Here is a 25,701-nt window from a genome sequence, read left to right as displayed (position 1 = left end):
AATACATAACATATCTGTGCCGTTTTTGCCCCATGGTGCACCACATTGTAAATACGGCGCATCCATGGTGGTGGTGCCAAAGTGCAAAATAACTGGCATATCCCTGGGGATGTGCCTGTTATTGTACATCTGCCCGTTAGTGTTTTAATGTAGTAAATGGATTACTACACACTGATCAATGAGTCACTACAAAACTATAACAGGAGTGACAGAGTGTTTGGTGGAAGTGTAAGGATACAGACTGGGGAATTGAAGGTATACAATACATGTTTGCAGGTACATAGAAAAGTGCATTTATTATCTATAGGGGTTTGAAGCAGTTCATGGCCTAAGGCCTACTTTGCTCTATCAGTACTTGGGTACTGACTGGATGATAACAGTTCTGCAGGGAGAGTGCCTGACTACATTTATAAGAGCTTCAGTTTTAGCACAGTGCATAGATAAGGACATTCTGCTGAATGGCTCACTACAATACTGAAACAGTAGTGTGAGAGTGTTTTTTGAAAGTGTAACAATACAGACTGGGGAATTGAAGGTATAAAATGCAAGTTTGGAGGTGCATAGAAGACTGCAAACATAGTCTATAGGGGTTTAAAGCAGTCCATGGCATAGGCCCTACTTTGCTCCATAATTGCTTGGGTACTGACTGGATGATTACAGTTCTGCAAGGAGAGTGCATGACTGAATTTATAAGAGCTTCATTTTTAGCACAGTGCATAGATAAGGACATTATGCTGAATAGCTCAGTACAATACTGAATCTGCAATGACAGAGGGTTTGCTGGAAGTGTAAGGATACAGACTGGAGAATTGAAGGTATAAAAGACAAGTTTGCAGGTACATGGAAGACTGCATGCATAGTCTATAGGGGTTTGAAGCAGTCTATGACCTAAAGCCTATTTTAATGCATGAATACTTAGTTACTGAATGGATGATTACAGTTCTGCAAAGACAGTGTCTGGCATAATGTATAACTGCTTCACTTTTACCACAGTGTATAGATAAGCACATACTGCTGTATGGCTCACTACAATACTTAAAATCAGTGGCAGCGTGTTTGGAGGGAGTGTAAGGATACAGACTGGGTAATTAAAGGTGTAAAAGACAGGTTTTCAGGTGCATAGAAGAGTACATGCCTAGTCTATAGGGGTTTGAAACAGTGCATGCCCTAAGACTTACTTTACTGCATGACTACTTGGGTACTGGCTGAATGATTACAGTTCTGCAAGGAGAGTGTCTGGCTGAATGTATAATTGCTTCACCTTTAGCACAGTGTATAGATACGCACATAAAACTGTATGGCTCACTAAAATACTGAAACAGCAGTGGCAGAGTGTTTTGAGGAAGTGTAAGGAAACAGACTGGGCAATTGAATGTTTAAAAGACAAGTTTATAGGTTCATAGAAGAGTGCATGTATAGTACATAAGGATTTGAAGCAGTCTATACCCTAAGGTCTACCTTGCTGCACGACTACTTGGCTACTGACTGAATGATTACAGTTCTGCAAGGACAGTGTCGAGCTGAATGTATAACTGCTTCACTTTTAGCATAGTGTATAGGTAAGCACATACTGCTATATGGCTCACTACAATACTAAAACAGCAGTGGCCGAGTGTTTGAAGGAAGTGTAAGGATACAGGCTGGGCAAAGAATGTAAAGAATGTGTAAGTGAATCAATAAGTGCTGCACTTTTAGTACAGTGAATGTTTTAGTACATAGTACTCAAACCATTATTATTATATAACAATAAATGTATTCTTCTAACATCTCTTAATTTAACAGAGCTTCTAAAATAATTTCATTAGGTATTTTTTTTACATCATTTTCCTGGTTATAATTTTCAGAATTTTTATGATCCAAAAACTCGATTTCATATAATGCTTCCACAAAATCAGCATCAAAGCTTTCGTCTTCGAATACACAGCTGATATCTTTTTTTAATAGTAGTATTATTATTAATTCCCCTTTTTTTCGACGTATTATTCTAGTAACTTCCCTTTTTTAAAAAACGTTTTTCAATTGTCTTTATTACCATATATTAATGTAATCATTCACTTAGTAAGCATGTACTCATGCAGTGTGGCAGGCTTTAGGAAATGCAGTGATTCAAAGTGCTATGTATTATGCATGTAGTGGTGTAATAACCTTTACATTTATGTTTGAGGACTACAATTTCACACTCACTTTATATACACCAGGGGTCTCCAACTAGTAGCTCGGGAGTTACTGGTAGCTCACCAGTACCCTATAAGTAGCTCTCAGAAGTGAAGCCAAACCAAACCAATCTCATGGCCATATTATCAAGAAAGGGCGATGCATTATCAACACTTTTACCAGCAGGAAAATGCTGCTAAAGCGGCGAGAATGGGCTTGATAATATCCCATGTGAATTCCCAGAGAAGCCCAAGTTAACACTAGAACCTGAGCTTCTATGGAAATTCACAAGGGCATATTATCAAGCCTATTATAGTTGCTTTAGCAGCAGTTTCCTGCCGATAAAAGTGGCAATAATGTATCGCCCTTTCTTGATAATATGGCCCTCAGAGATTCTGTGTATATTAAAGACTTCAAGGCCATATTATCAATAAAGGGCGATACATTATTGCCACGTTATTGAATAACTGATGCACCAGCGGGGTTATAACCTCTGCCCCATGGGCTAAAACAAAGGAAGGACCAGGATCAGAGGGCGAGCATGATTTGAGGCGACTTAGGGCTAGTAGTGAGTCTTCCACCGAGATTGAAGAAAAAGAGTCCAAGAAGCTATCTTTGCTTCTGGAAATGGACACTGATGGAGTCGAATCTCCAACCTTCCCCCCCCCTCTTTGGCTATTAATTCCTCCGTACTATCGCCCACCAAGCAACTGTTAGCTCTTGGTTGGAGGTGGGAGGCTAGCTAGAATAGAAGCTATTTTGTCATGTAAGGTACAGGCAAGTTCTCCAAACCTTTTTTGGGAAGAGGATTTGTAGTTAGTATCTGTCTCTGGTAAGGTAAAAGACAACAATTTTAAAAATGTCCTTAAAGCAGTTGCCAGCAGTCAAGATTTTAGCCTCAAAAATAGATTTTTTGCTAATTTAATCTCTTTATGATACTTCTTAAGAACTTCTTTGTAGTCTGTTTTTGCATTTGGACAGTATGTGGCTCTCCATTGCCTCTCTGTGCATTTACACTCAAGCTTTACATTTTTCAGCGTCTGAAAGTACAAAAGGCTGGATAATTTAGGGCAGTGTTGCTGAGTCCTTCTTACTGGAGCAAGAGCTCGAATCGCAATTTCTACCCATCTATCAATCTGATCCAAGTCTACATCAATATTGCCAGAAATGAAGGGTTTATCCCCTTCAAGTGTGAAACATAGGTCTTCCATTGAATTTCATGGAAGGCTCTTTCCATGCTGGATAAGTTGCCATTCCTTGCCGGGGGGTCACTGAGCTTTGTCCATTTGAACCAAAGCAACTAGTGGTCAGACCAGACCGGAGGGATAAGGGTATCAACTCCCAAAGGATGGGATATGAAAATGTGGTCAAGAGTATGACTAGCCACATGTGTGGGGGCAGAAATAGAATGGGAAAGCCCCATAACAACTAGATTCTCCAGAAGCAGAGAATCTCTTGCATCTGCACATTCCATGTGAAGGTTAAAGTCACCTAACACAATGCAATGTGCATATATCAGAGTTAAAAGGGTCAGGACATTGCACAAAGAGGATATAAACCCTCTAGAGGGACCAGGATGCCTTTAAATAAGTGTCCCTGATACAGATTGTTTGGGTTAAAGGGAGAGAGTAAAGCCCAAAATCTCTGCACCCAACAGATCCATTGGGGGTAGAGGGAGCAAAGTGTAACACTCTAGACAAATAATTCTAAGCCCTCCCCTCTACACATATTGCGGTATTTCCACATAATGTTAAAGTCTTTCGGGACAGCTGCCCAAATATCTGGGTCACAGCAATCTGAGAGCCATGTTTCTGTTAAAAATAAAGCATCAACAAATTCTTCACACAGTTGGTCATGAACATTATCAGCATTTTTGGAAGAGAGCAGGTGATAATCAAGCCCGCAACGAAATGGGGACTGGAACATGATTGCATCCTTAAAGATTGCCCCAAGTGTTATTACAGAAATCAAATGATCTGCATTTGGTCTGAGAGTGACCAAGGGTGTAGGGATTAAGAGGGGTACACGTGGAGGTATGAGCCAAATGCGGAAGTTGTGAGGGACTATAAGAGATTAAGTAATTCCTTTTCCTGATAAAACCAGCATAGTGGCTGGAGTTGGTCGCTTCTGGGACAGTGACGGGTGCTGAGTGGCTTGCCTTTGGCATGCCTTCAGAGTGCTGGCGGTAACAATAGGGGTTCTGGCAACTACGCAGTAAGGCTGCGCCAATATAACAAACAACAAGAAGGTGCCAGTACTGCACTTCGATTTAATGTTTTTCTAATTGAGTAACAATCCTCAATTATAAGAGAACAATCTTCTAGTCTTATTTTTGAATAGTTCTTTTTATTATTAGAACATTATTCTTTCTGTTCTTTTATCTATTTTTGTTGAACCTTATTTCACAACAAGAATGATATCACAAACATGGAGACTTAGATAACAAAATACACACAATATGTCAAAAAATTATCACTATTCCACATTGAATGTATCACATTGCAAGCAAAAAATAAACAAGATAAACATTCAAAAAAACAACATTACATGAACTTGAAGACACAAAACATAAAAATGGACAAATGGACAAAAAATTCGGACAAAAAATTAATTGACCTATAGGCTGGTTACGCAACTAGTGTACACGCCCTGTGTTGAATGGAAGTTTTTAGGCAAACAGGTGCGGGTACTGATGGTTAGTAGCAATTGTTGTTTCTGCTTATTCGCACATAATAGACCATCTAATAATTCAACTTTCAAATTTGTAGTCCATGAAAGATTGGTCTATTGAAGCACACAATGGTGAAGAGAAAGGGGTCGACGCGTTTCGAATCCCTTATATGTCAGGGATTCTCATCAGGACCGTGAAGAATCAATCTATAAGGGTGAATAAAAAACACTCAGTCAGTCATACTCAAAAACACTCAACTTCTATCAGTCACACACACTCTCTCTTAGATCATACCTGTATTCAAGAATCAGAGGTCGGTCTCTCTACGGGGTAAATACTCCGGTAACTGTAATGTTAAGGATTTAATGGGCATAATTAGTATTGGTTGGCCAGTCTGCTGGCATGATCATGTCAGTCATCTTTCAGGGTACTTACATTCATGGGCGGTGTGACCGCGTGGTCAGAATGATTTTGTAGTGTTAAGCACTCCTGTGGTGAAAACAAGAGGTCAGTATTAGTACTAGCCGGTCTAGGCATCTCGCAGTTATGCTCTTTTTTACATGAAAACGGGTTCTCAGAACAGCCTATCGCGCTGTTTGCGGTCCTGCCTTAACGGATTTGTTAGACCTTTACTTTGAAAGAATGTCCGAAATAGAAACCTTCGTGACTCAGTCTGAACATATTTTCAACACGCTGGTTTTTTCAAACAATAATGTAACGCTGCGGTTGGCGTTCTTACCAATGGCGTTTTATAGAGTATCCTCCATACGCGGCTCCGTTTAGGTGTTGCGGCGCAGGATGCCTTGGGTCTGGCCGAGTTTCTGAAATTAAAAAGCCAGTCAAAGCTCGTTTTTGAGGAAGCACGTCTAAGCTTGTTTACCGGAGAGCGTGATTTGGAACAAAGTACCGATCGGTCAGTGTTAGGAAAAGCTTACCAGTGCTCTCTAGTCGAGTCTCCTCCGTGGCTCCGTTCAGTGAAGCGGTGGTGTGTGTGTTGATGCCGGTTGACCCGGTTGTATAAATCCTACGACCTTGCTGCTAAGGATTATGGGAATCGTAGTTTTTGGCTGTGTATCCTTGGAAGCGAGTGAGCAAAGACATATTGTAATCTTTTGTAATCTTTTTATTACTGGGTATGCCGATTCCTCATATGTTGTTCACTGTGGCCTGGCAATCAATACAAGGGGTATAGATCCTGTTACCTGCTGGGTCCAAGATTTACTTAACCCAGTGTAAGAAGTGGAGAGAGACCTACCCATTTATAAGTTATAGAGTTCCGACATCTCGTTCAAGCCTTGGGTGGCTGAATTGAATTTGAGAATCAGCATTGCTTCTCTTTGTTTTAGTTTGGCCTCTAGGTTTCCGCCCCTCTGGTCACGCTCTAATTTTGAGATGACGGTCCATCTGAAATCCAGATCTCCGTGTGATTCGTCAATCCAGTGTTGTACAAGAGGTGCTGAGGTGATTTTTTTCTTAATTCTGGATTTGTGTTGGGAGATTCTCTGTCTGATTTCCTGATTGGTCTTTCCTATGTACAATTTTGGGCATGGACATAGAATTGCGTAGATCAAGTTTTTTGATTTACAGTTTGAAAAGGTGTCATGTTTCCATGAGATTCCTTCGTGTTGGAATACATTCCCCTCAATAGTGGAGTTGCAACACATGCATGTTCCACACTTTTTGTGCCCTGCGACCGGGGGTAAATTGACAAATTGACGTATTGTCGAGATCTTTTTGCTGGGAACTGCGGCTCTGACGACTTGGTTCGCAATGCTCTTATCTTTTTTGAAGGCAAACAGTGGTTTGGCATTCAATTGGGTATCCACATCCTTTATTAAATGCCAGTTCTGGTTGATAACCTTTTTAAGAAAGTTGGATGATGACCCAAAGGTGGTGACGCAAACTGTCCGTTCAAGTTTTTTCTTTTCTTTCTTTCTCAACAGGTCTTCTCGTGGTGTCCACCACGCGCGTTTGATTGCTTGTTGGATCAGTTTAGATGGATATCCCCGGTCTAGAAGTCTTTCCATGAGCAAGTTTGCATGGTACATATACTCGTCTTTGAATGAACAATTTCGACGTATACGGAGAAATTGGCCTATCGGTAGGTTCTCTTTTAGACTGCGCGGGTGGTTGCTGGAGAAATGCAAGGATTTGTTACGGTCAGTCTCCTTTCTAAAGAGGGTGGTAACCAACTGTCCATCTATACAATACACTTCCACATCTAAGAAGGAGAGTCTTGTTGGTGATGACTGGATGCTGAATTTGATGTCACTTGTGCGGCTATTAAGCCATCCATGAAAGTCAGTTAATTGTTCCACTGTCCCGGACCATGTGAAAAAAATGTCGTCTATAAAACGTACCCAGCCTCCTAGCCATTGTGAGAAGGGGTTGTTATTGTGTATGTGTCTGTCTTCATATACACTCATGAAGAGTATAGCCAGCTCCGGGGCGAAGGGACAGCCCATGGCTACTCCCCTGATTTGGAGGAAGAAGTCCTCATGGAATTTAAAGTAGTTTTTGGTTAAAGCCATTCTCGCCAATTCCAAAATAAAGTCCGTGGGGACTCTCATTGGACGATCTCTTTTATCCAAGAAAAATTCAACAACTTCCAGGGCCTGATCTTGGGGAATTTGGGTATATAGTGAAACTATATCCATACTTACTAGTAAGTCTTGTCCCTCGGTAAATGGTAATTGTTGTAATTTGCACAGGAAATCCGAAGTATCTCTCAAAAAGGATTGTACAGTTAGTGTGAAAGGTTTGAGGAAGAAATCGATGAATTTGGAGATGGGTTCAAACAGTGATTCGCACCCAGATATTATGGGGCGGCCTGGTGGTGATTTGGCGTCCTTGTGTACCTTAGGAAGTACATAAAATAGTGGTGTTCGTGGGTATTTGTTGGACAAGTAGCCAAATTCATGTTTGCCCAAAAAGCCTTGTTCAAATCCGTTTTGTAGGATTTTTTCAAGTTCCCTCTGAAATTCAGTCGTTGGATCTGATCGTAATTTCCGATAGCATTCTATGTCTAGTAGCTGTCGATTGGCTTCTGCTATGTATTCGTTGGTACCCCAAATCACAATCGATCCGCCTTTGTCGGCTTGTTTGACTATAATATTCTCATCATTTCTGAGAGAATGTAGTGCGTCTTTCTCCTTTTTTGTCAGGTTGTGTTTGGTAAAGGTTTTGTTCTTTTTTTCTTCTGAGGAAATAGCTGACAACACAGTTTTTTCAAAATAAGTAACCTCTTTTGGTATTTTAAAGGCTGGTGGGCTAAAGGTTGATTTTTTCTTTAAACCCGTGGTTTCTGTTTGCGACATTAGTTCCTTGCCTGAAAAAAATGCAATCAGGCGAATCTTCCTGCAGAACTCAATAAATTCCAGTTTAGTCAGAGTGCTGGCAGCGCACCTGCTGCACATGTCCGCTGCGCTTCCGTGAAGCGTCTCTGACTAAATACATGGGGAGGCCAGGTAAACCAGAGCGCAAACTTCCCAAAATATTCTCTCTAGTCATCCCCCTGGAAGAGAAATGGCCGCCAACCACCGGATTCTCGGCCCGGCAAGAGATACCAGCCTTTTCCTCCCCCACACTCGCAGGAATAGCCCTGATTTCCACCTACTCAGGGTCAGTTTACCACAGGTTACAGCAAGTCAAATTCAGTGTTGAACAGTTTTAAAAATACAGTGATGAATAAAGAACAAGGGCTAAGATAAGTTGAAAATCAGAAAGGAGATGTTTCAAGCATTTTAAAACACATCAAAACTAACTAGAGGAAGTTAGACCCACCAACAGCTACGCCCACGCAGAGTCCCTGACTGAATACATGGAGAAGCCAGGTAAACTAGAGCACCCACCTCCTGAAATGGCTGCTCTAGTCGTCCCCCAAGCAAAGAGGCCTCGGCCCGGCAAGAGATTGAAGCTGTTCCCTCCCCTGCACTCACAGGAATAGCCCTGGTTGCCACCGACTCAAGGTCAGTTTACCACAGATTACAGCAAGTCAAATTCAATGTTAAACAGTTTTAAAAATAGGGCGATGAATCACTGGCTAACGATCCCTCCAAGGGATTGCCCAAATCTAGATGGTTATTACAGTGTGGGAATAGCAGTCCTGACTTCCATGAAGTTACAGGCAGCTACTTTGTTCCCCAGGACCGCTGGACATGAAGTGCCATTTTCCAAGGATTACCTCTACCTAGGCTTGTTGCTTGCCAGTCCGGCAACCGACCCCTCACTCTATGCTGCACCTAGTGGGATCTCCATTGGCCCTTCAGCCGACATTAGCAAACACTCCAGTGATATGTTTTTGCATCTTCTTTGCTGCAGCACCATGTAAGCAGTAAAATAAGCTCTCTCCTGGCTCCTGTTTAGCACCGGGAGCAGCCAGGACAACTCTGCACCCCGGTTTCTTTTCCCAGGGCAAATTGAACTGATTGTCATGGCCTGGTCCTGGGACCCGTCTCACCTTTACTCTGCAAGAGTTACATGCAACTCAACCTGCAAGTGACGATTGCTACTGGTGGTTTTTACCATTGACCGCAATGCTAAAGTCTCACTGTATTCTTTTGCACAGATTTTATATTGCTTCTAAAATCTATAACTCCAGGTATATATATGCTATGCTGATCATTGTGTTGTCTAAATTAAGATAAAAATACCCTTTCTTTTCTTTAATTGCTTTTGGATTTCTCTCAAGTTGTGTCAATTACTTACTGTCCATGGTGGTACTCTGAATGGTGAACACATGTTCCTCTAGTGAACTTTGACTGCTCTTTGCTACACTAACAGGACTGAGCAAAAGATTTATTATTGTGGGTTCAAGGACCATATATGGGGTCTGTGAGAGTTTTGCATGGTGAAGCCAAACCAGCATCACCACATAATACTACACCTTTATATGGTTGATATTTGATAAACCATTTAATGAAGGCACACGATGTGTGATATTAAAATAATAGACAGTGTCTATGGGCTGATCCTGAAGAATAAAAATTAGTCTCACTATAAATGGTACAGATAGCTTTGAGCTGGCTACATTAGACATAATGCCTAGCATCATCTCACTCCATAAATCACATAAAACAGGAAATATAATTCAATCAAATCAGTTTCCATGCGCTACCTTATTGATTGCACTCTGCATTCTTCCACTTCTTGTTTCTGAATGCTATTATTTGAGCGGATGACGTCTATAAGGGGCAGAGAAATCTTTTTAAGAACATAACTTAATTAGTTTATGGGAAATATTGATCCGATGATTCAAGAGACCACTTACGAGAAACTGGACTGTTGGTTGACTAGGCTTTGAGCAACAGCGACAATTCCTTTCAGGGTGAACCAAAAAAAGTCACTAAATTAACATGTGCTTGACCCTAGGTGGCTTGACACAAAAACAAAACAATCAGGCTTAACTCAGAGGCAATGTGTAAAGTATGTATGCAGCACACAAACATTAATAAAGTAAAAACACAGAAAACACAAGGAGATGATGGACGGAGCGTTGAAACTTTCCAAACACTCACCCCCAGTTGAAGAACTGGGTTTAATCCATCATCGTTCTTTACCTCACTTCACCACCCCAGATCAGACCCAGCCATAGGCAAATCAGTCTTGACGCTCTTCCTCATGGGAACAGTCCAGCCCTAACTGCTAAGCCAGGTCTTTCCTGGACCGGAAACATGCATCCTGGGACCGGTTTGGGGGTAACACCCCTTATTAGCAAGGCTAACTTGAATCCAGTGGCAAATTGAGCAAGGGACCCACATCTGGGCATACCCTGCCAACTTAGGGCGAACAAAGCAAATACAAGAAGATGATAGATGGAGCGCTGATCCAGTTCGCCACCCGAGTTCAAACCCAATCATAGGAAAATAAGTCTTGACCCTCTACCTCGTGGGAACAATCCACCCCTAACTGCCAAGCCAGGTCTTCCCTGGACCGGAACATGCATCCTGGGACCGGTTTGGGGGGTAATATCCCTCTTCAGCCAGGCTAGCCTGAATCCAGTGGCAAACTAAGCAAGGGACCCGTGTCTGGGCATATTCTGTCAAATAAGGTTGAATAAAGCAAACACAAAGAGATGATGGACAGAGCGCTGAAGATTTTCAGTCACTCACCACCAGTCAAAGATCTGGGTTGAAACCATCATCGTTCTTTAGCACTCTTTGCCACCCCAGTTCAGACCAAGCCATATGCAAATCAGTCTTGACACTGTTTCTCATGGGAACAGTCACTACCAAACTGCCAAGCCAGGTCTTCCCTGGCTTGGAAATAAGCATCCTGGGACCAGTTTTGTGGTAAAAACCCCTCATAAACCAGGGGGCATGAAAGCTGAAAGGACTCCAAGATCCCCGGAGCACCTCAAATCTTCAAGAAGTTTCCATGAAGCTCCTGCATGCACCAATCCCATGAAGTCTGGTTTGTCGACTTGCTGCTCTCTGACGACCTTGATGCAGCACTGAAGCAAGAAGAGGTACAACAACTCCGGAGGGTCAGAGCTGTCTGCTCACCAGGTTTGGAGGCACCAGGACGTGCCAGTGCTGTTGCATACCAATACCCGGGGTACCAGATCCCCAAAGGGTAAAAACAAAGAAGAAGGGTCCACACTGAACAGAAGAAAGCACCGATCAAGGGATATTGCTACACTTGAGACCTACTTACTGGGTGTCCAACTGTCCCATGATTGCCTCCCCAGGTTGCCCTCTCCTGACCCTGAGGACTAAAGTTGCACAATGCCCGACTGACCTGTGGGCTCTACTCCTGGCCCCACCTGCCCCAACACCAACCAACCAGCCCTGCTCCCATGGTCCCCAGGCCCTTGTGACCTTGTCCCCCTAAGGACACATACCGGACTTACCTGTAGGTCCCTCTGTGCAGTGCATTTTCAAGTGCCTCTCTTTGTCTTTACACCAGCTTCAAAGACCTCAGAACCTCTGCTCCTGGCCGATCCAGGCTACTCCCAAAGATCTCCTGCTGGAACTTTGGACCTGATCCTATCATTGACCTAGAATGAGAAGGTGGACTTTGTGAAAGCATTGCCTGAATTTCCATGCATTTTTCTGCTTTTTCCCCATTGTTTCCTAACGGTGCTTAATTGAGTAAAGAAGTGATATATTTTCCAAACTTTGAAAAATCGTAACTCTGAAAGTTCTTCCCTTAGAACTTGTGTTTAGGGGCTTACAACTCATTTAAAAATGTATGTTACATTTTACAAATTTGTCTTGGATTTATTCTTGAATTGGTGTCTTATTTCTTGCCTCTGTGAGTACAACAAAAGCTTACCACTACCCTCTGATAAGCCTAACTGCTCAATCACACTACCACAAAAAGTTTAGGCCCTGATTATAAGCGCCTGACACAGCATCGGTCTGGACCCGCCCGACCACAGAATGGCAGTTCCGACCGCCTGATTTGGATGCGACAGCCCATAAGGCAGTTGGAAACATACTTTCCACAATAGAAGCTTGTGCGGTGGGCAGAATAGGCCAGCAGCAGAAACTTCTATAGAATGTTTTTAAACATCCCTGCACCAGGTGGCAGGCGCCATGCAGTGCCTCCCACATGGTACAGGGTTGTTAAGGGGGACCAATTGTGGTGGGCCCGGGGGAAGGGGGCCCTGCTAGTGGCCCAAAAGAAACTTTCTGATGGCCTATTTATGTCAGAAAGTGCCTGGCTCCAACGTCATTTGGGGTTTATGCTGACACTCTGACGAGCTCCTTGAGACCATCAGAACTGCATCGGAATCTCCCAACTGGTTTCATACCGACCACTTTCATCCTTATATGGCAGTCAGGATGAAACCTACGATGTCAGGCAGAAAGCTTCCAACCGCTGGTTGGAGGTTTTCCGCCCGACATCGTAATCGTGCTCTTAGTGTTATCTACTTTTACATATACCTACCTTTTGGAGATCTCTTGCACTCTCTACATAGTGTACTTCATTTTAGTGCACTCTACAGAGGCACAATAAGTGCTGCAGGCCCACTGATAGTATTTAATGTACACACTCTGGGTATGTGGTATAGCTCTTTACAAGGGGAAAGAGCACTTTAGCACTGGGTGGTAGTGGAAAAATGCAGAGTCCTAAGGCTATCAAAAATAAATTCAGCAAAAATTGGAGGTTGAATGTAAAATGTTTGGGGATGACCCTTGAGAGAGGGCCAGGTCCAACACCCTTAAATTGCAATGTGATTGTGACTGTATCGTGTTTTCACAGAACAATTATGGTTTTAAGGTGTAAAAATCCTTTACTTGGAGCACTGAGGCAGTACAAGAGGGTTTGAGTAGGTGCTTCTTGTGAGTGACTTCACTTGAACGATTGAGCTTCACATTCATTACCTGAACCTTATTAGTATATGTGAATACAACAGAACACCTACTACAAAGACAAACATACCCAAACATTGTACAAGGAAATAAAAATGCAAGATAATGTATAGATAGTAGCATACTTCTAAAAAGAGCTAAAAGCAACAAAAAAATGTGTATGGAATCACATAAGCGTGTTAGCAATTTTGAAGTCTTGGGTTCATCCGTGACAGGATTGTTATGTGTAAGCTGTTTGACACTAACTTTTTATTTTTTTAATACATTTTTTATTGAACATAGCAACAGATAATCAATGGTACAGAACATCTTTTCATTTTTCATTTTCAATAATCATTTCAATAATTTAAAATGCTTAAGAGAAAGAAAAAGAGAGAAAAAAACAAGAAAAATAAAAAAAATTATATATATATCAGACATGAGACACAAAAATTAGGAAGAGGCGAAGAAATTCATCAAACACAGAAAGGAATACAATCAACAATTTTATCAAGAAGGGTCTGTGCAAAATCCGCAATCTATGAAGTGACACTGCAAAAAAGTGCAAACACCTGCAATAAAGTGCTACTGCAAGTGCAAAACGCTATAATAAAGTGAAATCTAGAAAGTGCTAGTGCAGTCGAATGTATAGACCCTTTCCTCATCTCATCCCTACTTTAATTGTTCCAAATCCCCAAAATACTTCCAATTCCTTTCAAACCTCCTAATAGAACCTACTCTGCCCGCATATGCTTTTTCAAAAAGACAGGTTCTCCTCATCTTATTGAACCATTTTATCAGTGATGGAATTTCCCTTGATTTCCAATTTTGTAGTATTAAAGAGCGAGCGACCGCACATGATATAAATATAAATACCTCTTCAGATTTGTTAAACCTGCTCCTATCCTTGCTTATACCAAACAAGGCCGCTTCTACCATAGGCGAAAATGATTTTCCAATGGCCAATTCAATTTCCGCAAATATCTCTTTCCAGAAAGACTCCAGCATCGGGCAGGCAAGAAATATGTGATACCATCCTCCCTGACCATGTGCTAAGCATCTAAAATACTTATTTTCTGTTCCAGGAAACATTCTTTCCATAGCCTCAGGCGTATAATAAGCTAGCCAACGGGACATGAAGGCCATCCTCTTATAGTTAGCAGCGCGCAAAGATTTGTTTCCCAGTAAACAGAGAGCCTCCCATCTTATATCCCCCGATCTTTTCATAAGCTTTAAACTCTTTCAATAAGTTCTCAACTATCTTCTTTTCAGGAGCTAGATAAAGGATAATGTCATCGGCAAATAATTTTAGTTTAGACATGCGGATGATAGGGGGCAGAATAGCCGCATTATCCCTAATCCTTGTCACCAAGGGCTCAATAAAAAAGGTAAAAAGCAAGGGAGATAAGGGACAGCCCTGCCTAGTGCCCCTGGTTACATTAATTTTCCCGGCCTGTTTTGCATTAATTATTACCTGAGCAGATGCTCCAGTATATATATTATGTAGCATCTTAACTGTTTGCGCCGGGAATCCAAATTGGCCGAGAGAATAAAATAGGGCTTCCCAATTCACCAAGTCGAATGCCTTTTCGGCATCGACCATTAAAATGCAAGCTGGCACCAAATTGGCATTCAGATAGTCCAATGCCTGAACTAGATATTCCCTATTTGTGGCCATATAGCGTCCTGCAATATACCCAGTCTGATCATGATGGATTACTTCCTGGGCTGCCAGAACAAATCTTTCTGCCCATATCTTCATGAAAATTTTGTAATCTGAGTTCAAAAGGCTGATTGGCCTGTATGAATTTACATCATCCTTATTTTTATCTTTTTTTACAAAGCATATAATTGTAGATTCTTTAAAAACCCCAGGAACGTGACCACCTAATTTGATATGGTTAAATAATTTTTTTAGGGGTTGTTCTAGTTCTGCGAGAAATACCTTGTAAAATTCAATAGGGTACCCGTCCTGGCCACAAGCCTTAGCCCCAGCAGTTGTCTTGACACTTTTACGAATTTCCGAAACAGTTAATTCACTACCTATTTGAGTCTTCCGAAATTCTGAGATTTTAGGAATCTCTATATTCGCGAAATACTCGTGAATCCTTTCTTCCTCTACCTGATAGTGTGTGGAATAAATTCTCTTAAAGTGGTCCAGGAAAATCCCGGAGATATTCTCACTTTCTACCTCTTCAATCCCACTCAGAGGGTCCTGAATTTTCACTATATGTGAAGATTCCTGTTTGTTTCTTGCAGAGTTGGCTAGTAATTTCCCAACCAACTGACTGTCTTCATAAATTTTCTGCTGGAAGGCTTTTGAACTATTTATTTCTTCGAGAATAAAAAAGTCCCTTAAACATGCTTTCGCTTGTTCCAATCGATTTGGCCGAAGCTGGAGCTGAAATACATACTGCTCCTCAATAGCAGATTGTAATTTAGTTATTTTTAGCTTCCTCTCCTTCGCCTGGGCGCTTGTGAAAGCAATTATCTTACCCCATGCTGCTGTTTAAACCCGCCCCAGACTGAGAAGGGTTCAGCTGAATCTTCATTTATTTCAAAATATTCTACAATCCATGATCTAAATCCTGATACCCAAGTTTGGTCTTGAAGCAAAGTACGATCCAGCTGCCATCTTGGGCGCTCCTTATCAACCCCTCCCAAAACAAGATCTAATTTGATTCTGCCATGATCGGAAAAAGGATTGCATCCAATCTGATTTTTTGAGATCTGCAGAGATCTCGATATCAAGAAAAAATCTATTCTGGATGCAGTCCTGAATCGATGAGAATAACATGTAAACAACTCCCTCTCTACATTCCTGGAGCGCCAAGGATCCAGTAGTTGGTATTCACATACGAATGCTTCGAGAGAGCCTTTAGTTCTGGGCTTCAGCTGTTTTTTATTTTTATTTGAAGTGTCCCTTTTCAGATCTTGGATAAAATTAAAATCCCCTCCACAAATAATCTGTCTTGGGACACCTCTTAAAGCCTCATGAAGTTCTTTCAGAGCAGAAACATCATCAAGAATAGGGCCATAATAGTTCACAAAATTTAGAGCTTTCCCATGAAGTTTAACTGAAACCCAAAGCCACCTCCCTTTGGAGTCCCTTTTGATCTGGATAAACTCCCAGGGTAGATTCCTAGAGAAATAAATTGCGACCCCTCTGTGGGCAACCCCTGCAGATGAAAAAACACCTTGACTAAAATATCTCGGAATAAACAAATTAGGGTAATTGGTTTTCAGGTGTGTCTCTTGAAAGTAGACCACCTGAGGATTAAATGAGATTATCCACTTCAAGGGAGCCCCATACTTTTGTCTGTTCAACATACCGTTAGCATTAATTGATAGGATCTTACATACATCAAGATTCATCTTGAGAGAAATGTCTTGTCCTTGTTAAGTACCTAATGCTAAAAAAACAACTGTTACATCCATTACCTATGTTCCTTTTTCCTGCATTTCCCTCCCCCTTGGCCCACCCAACCCAGGAATGTGGAAACCCCCTGTACTTCCACGCAGACCACATTCCTCCCTCCCTTCCTTCTCAACTGGGTGTCTTCTTCCTACACCCTTAGTGACCCGTCTAACTGGACCCACCCCGTTTTTCACAAAATTTCTTATAAAGCGCTAGTTCACCCTATGTCTTTGCTCACTTTTTTTTTCTTTCTTTCCCTTCCGGCAAGATACCATGAGAAGACATAAAAACATTGCTCAAGGAAGGGGAAAAAGGGCAAAAACACAAAAAAAAATAGATCCTTCCCCACCTTTTCACTCCCTACCCCTTGAGGAAATCTCCTTCAAAAGAGATTGCGCCTCACCTAGATCCGAAAATAAAAAAAACTTTCCCTTGACCAGAACTTTCAGCTTCGACTGCTGAGCAATCGAAGCTTGGGCACCGTTTGCTTTGAATAACTGCAGAAGTTTTACAAATTCTTTCCTTCTTTTTGTTGCTGCCGCTGTCATATCGGAAAAGATCCTACATTTTGTAGTTTCGGTCACAGCAAATTGGCGTTGTTGATACGCTTTTGAAAGAATCCTCTCCTTGATCCTGTAGTCCGCAAAGTTCAGTAAAATAGTTCTCAGGAATGTTGAATTTGTGAACCTCTGTGCCGGGACTCGATGGGTCCTAGTTATAGTCAGGTCTCCCTCAAACTCAGGTAGAACTGCTTTCTGGATGAAGGAATTAACCCACTGGGCAGTATCAGAGCCTTCTGTTCCTTTCGGAACCCCCACAATCCTTAAGTTTGATCTTCGTGAGTAGTTTTCGAGCTCCTCCAGCTTGTTCTCCATAAAGATCCTCTTCTTTGCTGCCTCCTTAGCCTCCCCCATAGCTAGATTCATATGATCCTCGAGGACAGAGATCCTCCCCTCTGCCTCTTGAACTCTGATCGGGAGCACCGTGGATAACTCTTCCAATTTATCCATCCTGGCATGGAGAGCAGCTATCTCGATTTGTTGGTTGTTCTTTATTTCCCGGATTTCGTCGAGGATCAGGTTTAACATCTCGCGAATATCTAACAGATATCTTGCTTCCGAACTGGGTAGACTAAAGTCTTCTGTCTCTTCCACTCCAGATAGTTTGTTTTGTCGAATCTCCCCTTCCATAGTTGTCTCCTTTGTTGCTATGTGGGGGGTTTGTAGTGCAGATATCAATAAAGCCTCAGATCTTTGATCATCACCCTCCATTAGAGCAGAGTCTCTGAGGTCAACAATGTCGATAGAGACAATAGAAGACTGTGAAGGAGGTGGCGGGAGAGATTTCGGGGTGTTTTTTTTAGCAAACATAGGGAAGGCCCTCAGTTCCTTTCCTCCACCACCACTCTTCCTCTTTTCCTCTGCTGCCTGAGATGGAGCTAAGACCGATACCTGGGTAGGGGTAGGAGTGGGATTCTGCGCTAGAGCCCCTGCCTCGGGTTGATCCACAGCATCCAAACTATTACACCCCTCTATGGCTACTTTCCTGTGCCCTTCGTCTTGCAGGGAGGGCGAGGGGGGGATAATTCATCCTCCGAGGATGCTGGCGTAGTGTCTTCAGCTGAGTTCTCCTCTCTATTCCTGTCTTTACTTTTCTCTTCTTTGGCTGCCTTGCCTGCAGCTTGTCTGGCTTGAGCGAGTCGAGTCCTTGCCTTTGAACGAGCGGCCATTTCAACTTTGCTTAATTTTACTACGTCTTCTCCCTCCTTCATGGGCTTGCCCATTGTGGCCTCACCTTTTTTTTTTTACTCTTTCTCCCCCGTCTCTCCTTCACCCCCAGATTTCAAGGTTATTTCAAAGTTATTTCAGCTTTGGCAAAAAAAAAATCCGCACCGGGTTTTGATAAGTTCCGAGTGGTACACCCTGGTCCTGGTCCTGAAAATCTGTTGCTATAGCAGGTTCAGTGGGCGGCTAATGTCCATCAACAATCCACAGTCTGCAGTCCGCAAATAGCTGCCACCCCAAACAGCCCAAACAGCCGCTCACTTTTGAAGGCAGAAGGTAAAAGAAATACGCTCGAACTGATCGCCAACAGCGCACCTGGTAACTGGTATTGCGAGGCACCTCCTGTAGAACATACACCCCATCCCACAATCCATCCAGTCAAACGTGATGACAGAAACTGCAGCAGCAGCCTTCTCGGCATTTATTTTCAACCTCCGCCCGATGTCCGATGTCCGATGCCTTTTCCGAAAAATTACTCTAATTAGCCTCCAGGCAGGGAGCTCCGGTCCAGAGCAGCTAGCGTCCCGCCATCGCCATTCCGAGGATGGAGTCCAGGTTCCGGGTCACGGGAGACTACGCAGAGGCGTGGCTCTCTGCAGCCTCCATCTGCCCGCTGTTTGACACTAACTGACAATGACTCACCTCCCTCTTGGATAGCTCTGACACACAGCAGTAGAAGAGATACTGTCAGAAATCGCTGCAACCTCATTACCATATTGAATCAGAGTGTTTCTGGTGAAATACAACATGCATATAATTTAATTAGGTACAAATCTATTACGACAATTTAAATAGTGTATTTGCAGTAAATTATGACAAGCATATACATATATGTTACTTATTTATGTATTATTGTGAGTAATCAATAGGGCTGGACACATGTCTCATCTGAACACTTTCTGAATAAATGTGGGGAACATGCTTTCCGGTAGGCAGCTACAGGTGTGGGCGGCTACAGTGTGACTGTTTTTAAATCTGTCTTTAACTGGAAATTCCAGTTGGATAGTGGGGATTCCTGTCAGAGCTGGGGGTGACTGATCGTCACTCATTCACAAAGAGAATCAATCGCAGATCAGACTTTGAAGGAGTACATCCTTTCAGTTACTTCTCCCTCCTCGGTCAACCCCTTTTTGGCCACTGCAGTGACATTTGCAAACTCCAGGATGTAGCATAAAACATGCACACCATTATGTCTTAAATCCGTGCACGACGCAACTACTATTTTTAATGCACATCTGGGAAACAAATGCGCCATAAAAGTGTGTGGTATAGCTCAACTGAGAAACACTAAAATACAAGAAAAAAAGGGCACCTACCCTGCCTGGATTAATTTCTCTCCTGTGCCAATAAAATGAATACATGGCTCCATACATCATGACACTTACAATAAACCAATAGATCACGAAAGTGATCAATGAAAGTCACATTCACTAGTAGTCGAGAGTGATTGACCTTTCTGACCTTCTTTTTGTAGATTAACGAAGCTCCGAGGCACATATAAAACTGTCCTGTGGCAGACTCAAAACACGATATTTTCTCCCGGGATAATGCTATCCCTACATAAACTTTTTAAAAAAAGGAAAAAAGGAGGCATGCCCAGATTCAGATATGCCTGCCTACTCTTGCAATTTTAAAACGTATTAAAATATATTGTTAGTTTGGGCCTGGGCAGAGCACTTGAAGCTCTCTGAGTTTGTGGGAAGAATGGAGATCCTTAGTTACCTACAGCTATTTTCCAGGTAATTTACATTTCTCAAGGTGGCTAATTAGAATTCCCAACCCAATTTCTGCAACAAGGAAGGCGAGCAGATTGTCAGAATTTACCGGCCTGATGTGCACAGTTCCTAATACGAAATTATAAATTATGACAACGATTTCCAATTTGTAATATCTTATTAGGAATGTACTGAATTGGTTTGGTAGAAATGACCGCAATTTGCATACACATTCTATTGAATGAATTGGTATTTTGCAAATCAACCTATGTAGTATTAGGTTGACTCACATGATACCGATTTGTAGTGGGTGACAGTCGACATACCTCATTAATTTCAGGAGGCAGGTCACAAATTGTTACCCACTATGGTTAAAGCCCCAGGCATGGTGGCCTGCTGGGGTCAGGAAACCATCATGTCTGTGATTGTTTGATTTTTTTAAAAAAAAATGCAGCCTGTTTTCCTAAAAGGAAAACTGGATGTGTTTGAAAAAGAAAATTAATACTTTTCCAATCAATATTTTGGAGCCGGCAGGGGTTCTCATAAAAAATGCTTTTGTTGACAATCACAAAGGGAAATGGGCGCCATGGGGATCCCTCCCGGTTTGTCAATGGTTACTATCAATTTTTAATTGGTGATAAAATATAAATATTTTTTGACCGAATTTAAGTTGTAAATCATTAACATGAAAGCTAAAGAATCAGTATTTAGAAGGAACGCCCTTTACAAGCCCATTCCTAGTAACAAATGTGTATTATTTCTAAAACCCAAATTTCATTTCGGTAATGTGTTAATGAATCACAATTTGGGTTTTGTACAAATAAAATTATGACACAAAAAAACATGTTGTGGTTGCAAAGGCTCAAATTTGCCCTTTGTGACTGTAAAATTGCTCTGTATATCAGGCCTGTTATAATTTATTAGTGGAGGAGGATGCATTAACTAGATACATTTTACAGATGAAATAAGCAGGAGAGACACAGTGCTTAATTTGTTAAAGTATAAGTGCTGGGGCCAAAGGTTTTGCTCAGAAACCAGTGACTGGTGCTACTGAATGTCAGCGTCGTTAATACTAATGCTGTGCAGTCTTGATTCCACCAGCTTCTGTCTCTTTTTTTCACCACCCGACACACCATGCCCCTTTTTTCTCACTCTCGCAAGTTTCTGCTTTCTCCTCTTGCTAGAGTGTTTCTGTCGTTTTCTTTCTTTTCCCCTAGTGTGTTCCTCTCTCCTTTTCTTGCTCTGGGTCAAAGTCTGAAGAGGGAGAAATAAGGGCTGCTCCCCACAAATGAGTGCCGGTGGGACCACCTGCAACAATCAGCTCAAATTATGTACTGGAGAGAAACCAGATTGCAGGGTTCAGTAGCATGCTTTCAGCAGATACAGCACAAAAAAATCCATTAACAGACGATTCTAATACTATCGTTCAAAACGTGTTTTACTATTCTGTAAGAAAGCATTAGCTGCTGTAGTATTTGTCTTCTAAATACAATAACTCTTTACTCATAGTCTGTAAGATAGAGCCGGTTTATCTGTGAACATGGCTAGATAAGGAAGTGGCCCAGCATTTTGATATACAATGTTGTCTTATATCAGCTGCTGAACCCTGCGTCACAGGCCTGATGCTTAACGGCCATCCTATGATACCGTCACTGCCAACGATTTGTAAAATCCACGCACACGGCTGAATGTACTTAAACTGAGCATAATGACCTTTTTTTACAGCATGATAGACATAGCAGAAAAATAATAGAGAGTACAGTGAAATGAGTTTCGATTTGTTAATCTGTCATGTTTCATTTGCAAGGAGGGGGTCTCAATTTCATAGCTGTCAGTGTGTGGTCGGAAGAGACAGCGGGTGCTTGTTCTTCGCTTTTGTACATCTATTGAATTTTTCCTGAAAACAGATTTGCTCTGGTTTTTGTTCTGAACAAAGTGGCCTCCTATAGCGGGTGCAAGGAGTCCCCTGCTGCTCATAGGACTACTTAAATCTAACACTCCTTTTTTGCGTCTTCATTTTCTTCCTTCACGCAAAATCTGATATTGTGCAGGAATGTATTGAAAGCTAAGAGCAGGGATCTCATTGTTAGGAAGTTGTTAGAATTTCTCCTCATCCGGGTACAATTAATTTCAAGTGTCATTGATAGTTTCAGAATAGTCTATGTTTAGCAACATCAATTGCAACAGGAAATATTCAAGACGTTGGTCATAATATGGTGTGGGAGAAATTTCAATCCATGTGCAAACATGAGCTTGAAGAGAGATTGGAATTCAGAATTGCGCTACAAAGGTATTTACCGAGTGCAATAAATACCTCATCCCTTTACCCACCACCTTGTAATTAGAGCCTGTGTAGCATCAACTAGCTTGACAAACCGGCATTTGGGAGATGTTAAGTGACCCACATCTCCAGACAGATGATTTCTCTGAGGAACGTTTCTGGATTTATAAAGATTTGTGTGTTAAGCACATGAGAACTATACAGAAGGCAACGGAAGGTGATGCAGTAAGTCAGTGGTGTCCAAAATAGCTCCAGGAAAGCTGGATTAAAAACATAATGCACATTTCATTACAGTGAATAAAACTGTAAACTACCTATTTACTTCTTAAGTGGTGGGAATGTAAATGTGGCATGAATACGCCCCTCCTGCCCCTATGCTGGACATCACTGGGTTTGGACCCTTTAAAAAGCTGAATGGCCGGGAGGATGGTGACTGCAGACAAAACTATGAGGGTTTGGGGCTTCTCTGAAACATAACTTTTTATTGTTTTATATCTTGAGTCTATTTTGTTGGTGTTAAATATTTGACATTGTTGAATTCCATTTTTGAAGTACTGAAGGAGGGATGAGTAATACATATGGAAATGAAACAGCGGGTAGCTCTAACTTATCCATGTGTGAAACCTCAGGATAGGACTGAAGAACATGTTGAGCATACATTAGCCGGTACTGTCCTTGATTGTTTTGTGGGGGTGTTCTTTAAGATTTTGGTCTCAGCCGCTGCGGCTATTCTTAATAGGTATGGTTCAAGAACAGAAGTTAAAAGGTCAAATTAACTTTTGTGTAGTGGGTTGTGGAAGAGACATGAAAGCCTTCTTTTAATCCATCACAGTGGAGGTTGGTGTTTCGTAGCTTTCTAGTTGGATGACAAAGAAGAGTTATATTTGAAAACTAATTATTTGAACCCCAGCACTCCATTTACTCAGAAGTTTCCTGGTCCGTGATGTACTTTGATTTCTTAATTTTGCACAAAGAACAGTCAAAATGATGAATCTGTATTTTTTAAACGATTCTTAAAAACAGAATCTGTATTTGAGAATCCCTAGTCTTATGTATGAAAATATGTGTAAAAGTATGCTTCTGCATGTGAAAAATACCATTGATTGGAAGCAGGTGGTAACCAAGTGAAAAATATAAAAGGGGTGGAAACACACAATTAATCTTTGAAAATGGCTGTGCTTCTATGCTGTGGTGAGACACATGCACATCCTAGCTTAACAAAAGGTACTAAGGATGAGAGGGTAAAACGTTTTTGGAATGCATGTCAGTTTCTTTGGTCAGACACAGGAGGAGGTTTACACCAAGTAAAGGTTGAGCAGTTGGTTCATTCTGGATATTATAGAAAAACTCAACTTAATTATTGGGCATCCTACAAACTGTAGCTACACCATATGTACACACATACAGGTACTTCGTTGACTCCACCTTCTAGCCTCAGGTAGCTACAAGGGGATAGTAGCAGTTGCTAGAGGTATATCTCAAACAGCACTTTCTTATAATTTTAATAACTTCTTAAATGCCATGTTATCAAAAATAAATGGAAATATTTCTTTCCAAGCACCCCACTAGGACTTAATGCAGCAAAGTTTGTTTTTCTTGCAATTAAGCATGGGCGAATTTTGCGAATCTCGCGTTCGCGAATTTTGCGGATTTGCGAACTCGGAATCCGCAAAATCTGCGAATTCTCGCGAATTTGCGGATTTTTTTTTTTTGTTGTGTTCGCACGGGTTTCTGCCAGGTCGCGAGGGTTTTTGTACAATTTCTCAAACGCGAACTTACCTGTCGGGTCGCAAGTTTTGCGAACTTGTTGTTTCTACGTGTCCAGCCTGTTTGGGACACTCTTCTTCATCACTGCCACCCTCTGTCACCACATGCCACCCTCTGGCTCACCCATGCCACCCTCTGTTTCATTACAGCACCCTCTGGTTGTCCAGTGTACATTATTGTGGCAAAGCAAAGCACACCTTCCCTGCCTCAAGTGACCTGAATTAATTTGGGGCTGATTAATGTGTCACAGAATATTTTTTTAGCTGGCACCTGCTTCCTCAGTGCTTCCTGATTAGTGATCTTTTGCACTTGCTAAGTGCTTTCATTGTTGCAAAATTAGTTACAACGCCTGCCCTGCCCCAACTGACAATAATGAATTAGGGGCTGATTAATGTGTCACTGGATTTGAACTTCCAGCCTGGCTCCTGCTTGTCTCCCTTAGCTGTAATTCAGGACCTTTGTGGCATATGTGTAACTATTCTGAGGGTCAGAGCAGGGTCACATAATAGTTGCAAGTAGGCAACTGAACTCTGGAGGGGCCCCTCAGGAAGCACTACAGGAAATGGCTACTAATGATGAGCTTGAACTTTTGAACCTGGTAAGTAGTTTCAGATTTGCTAAGATCGTATTTCTGCAATTTAGCGCTTATTCGCGGGGCGCAAAGTTGAACTGGGAAGCCGCGAACTCACGCGAACAGTACGAGCAAGCCATAAAATCCGCTGCTCGCAGATTTGCGGATTTTGTGGGAAATTCGCGAATCTCGCGGATTGCGAATTTACCGAAAATCCGCAAAATCCGCGAGCGGAACGGATTTTCCGCCCATACTTACTTGCAATAGTTCAGTTCCAACATTTAATAGGATATGTTGATTTCACTCACATTCAAATATGCCCAGAGTATTTATTTCAGAATAGAAAATATCACAATTCTCAAAATTTTCAAGTAGTTTATAATTTTGCGTATATAACCTATTTAGGGGCCGAATACCCAGGGAGTTCACATGACTCTCTCATCATTCATCATTCAGGCTGTTATAACTGGCTGGCATGGGGAGATTGTGGAGATGGCTATCTTTTTGCATCCTTAACTATTTAGGAGGAGGGTGGGCGCAAACTGCCTCACATCCCACCACTCAGTTTGCCTCGAATGCATCCTAGTAAATGCAGTGCATGATAACACTTAATTCAGTGTCAGGCTTTAGTTTTTCATGAATGGTGGTACAGCCAGTGCTGTGTACCTCTAGACACGTGTTTCAGAATAGTTCTTCTTCAGTAGAGAGCAACACATTCTTTTTGGGGGTGCTGGAAATGCTGTCCAAAGTCTTCTCAGGTCTCTGTAACACTCACTGGGTGCAGGTGCATCAACCAGAGGTCCTCAGCTCATTAACTCAAGGGAGCCTTTTCAATCAGGAGGAGGGTGCTTAAGATAGAGAGGTGAAGTTTAGTGTGCCTGAACTCACAATTTAATAACACATCTTTTTGTGAAGGTGATTTTTGAATGGTATGTTTAGAAACCATGCTTTTAGAAGTGGCTGGTTTCTTTGTTCTAACAGTTCTTTGTGTCTCTGGCTGGTTGTGGATTGACTGTCTGGATTTGAATGTGATAAGATCTGGT

The sequence above is a fragment of the Lissotriton vulgaris genome, chromosome 5 (genome assembly GCF_964263255.1).
Source record: "Lissotriton vulgaris chromosome 5, aLisVul1.2, whole genome shotgun sequence".
NCBI classification, from domain to species: domain Eukaryota; kingdom Metazoa; phylum Chordata; class Amphibia; order Caudata; family Salamandridae; genus Lissotriton; species Lissotriton vulgaris.
Note: the sequence above shows the minus strand (reverse complement) of the source record.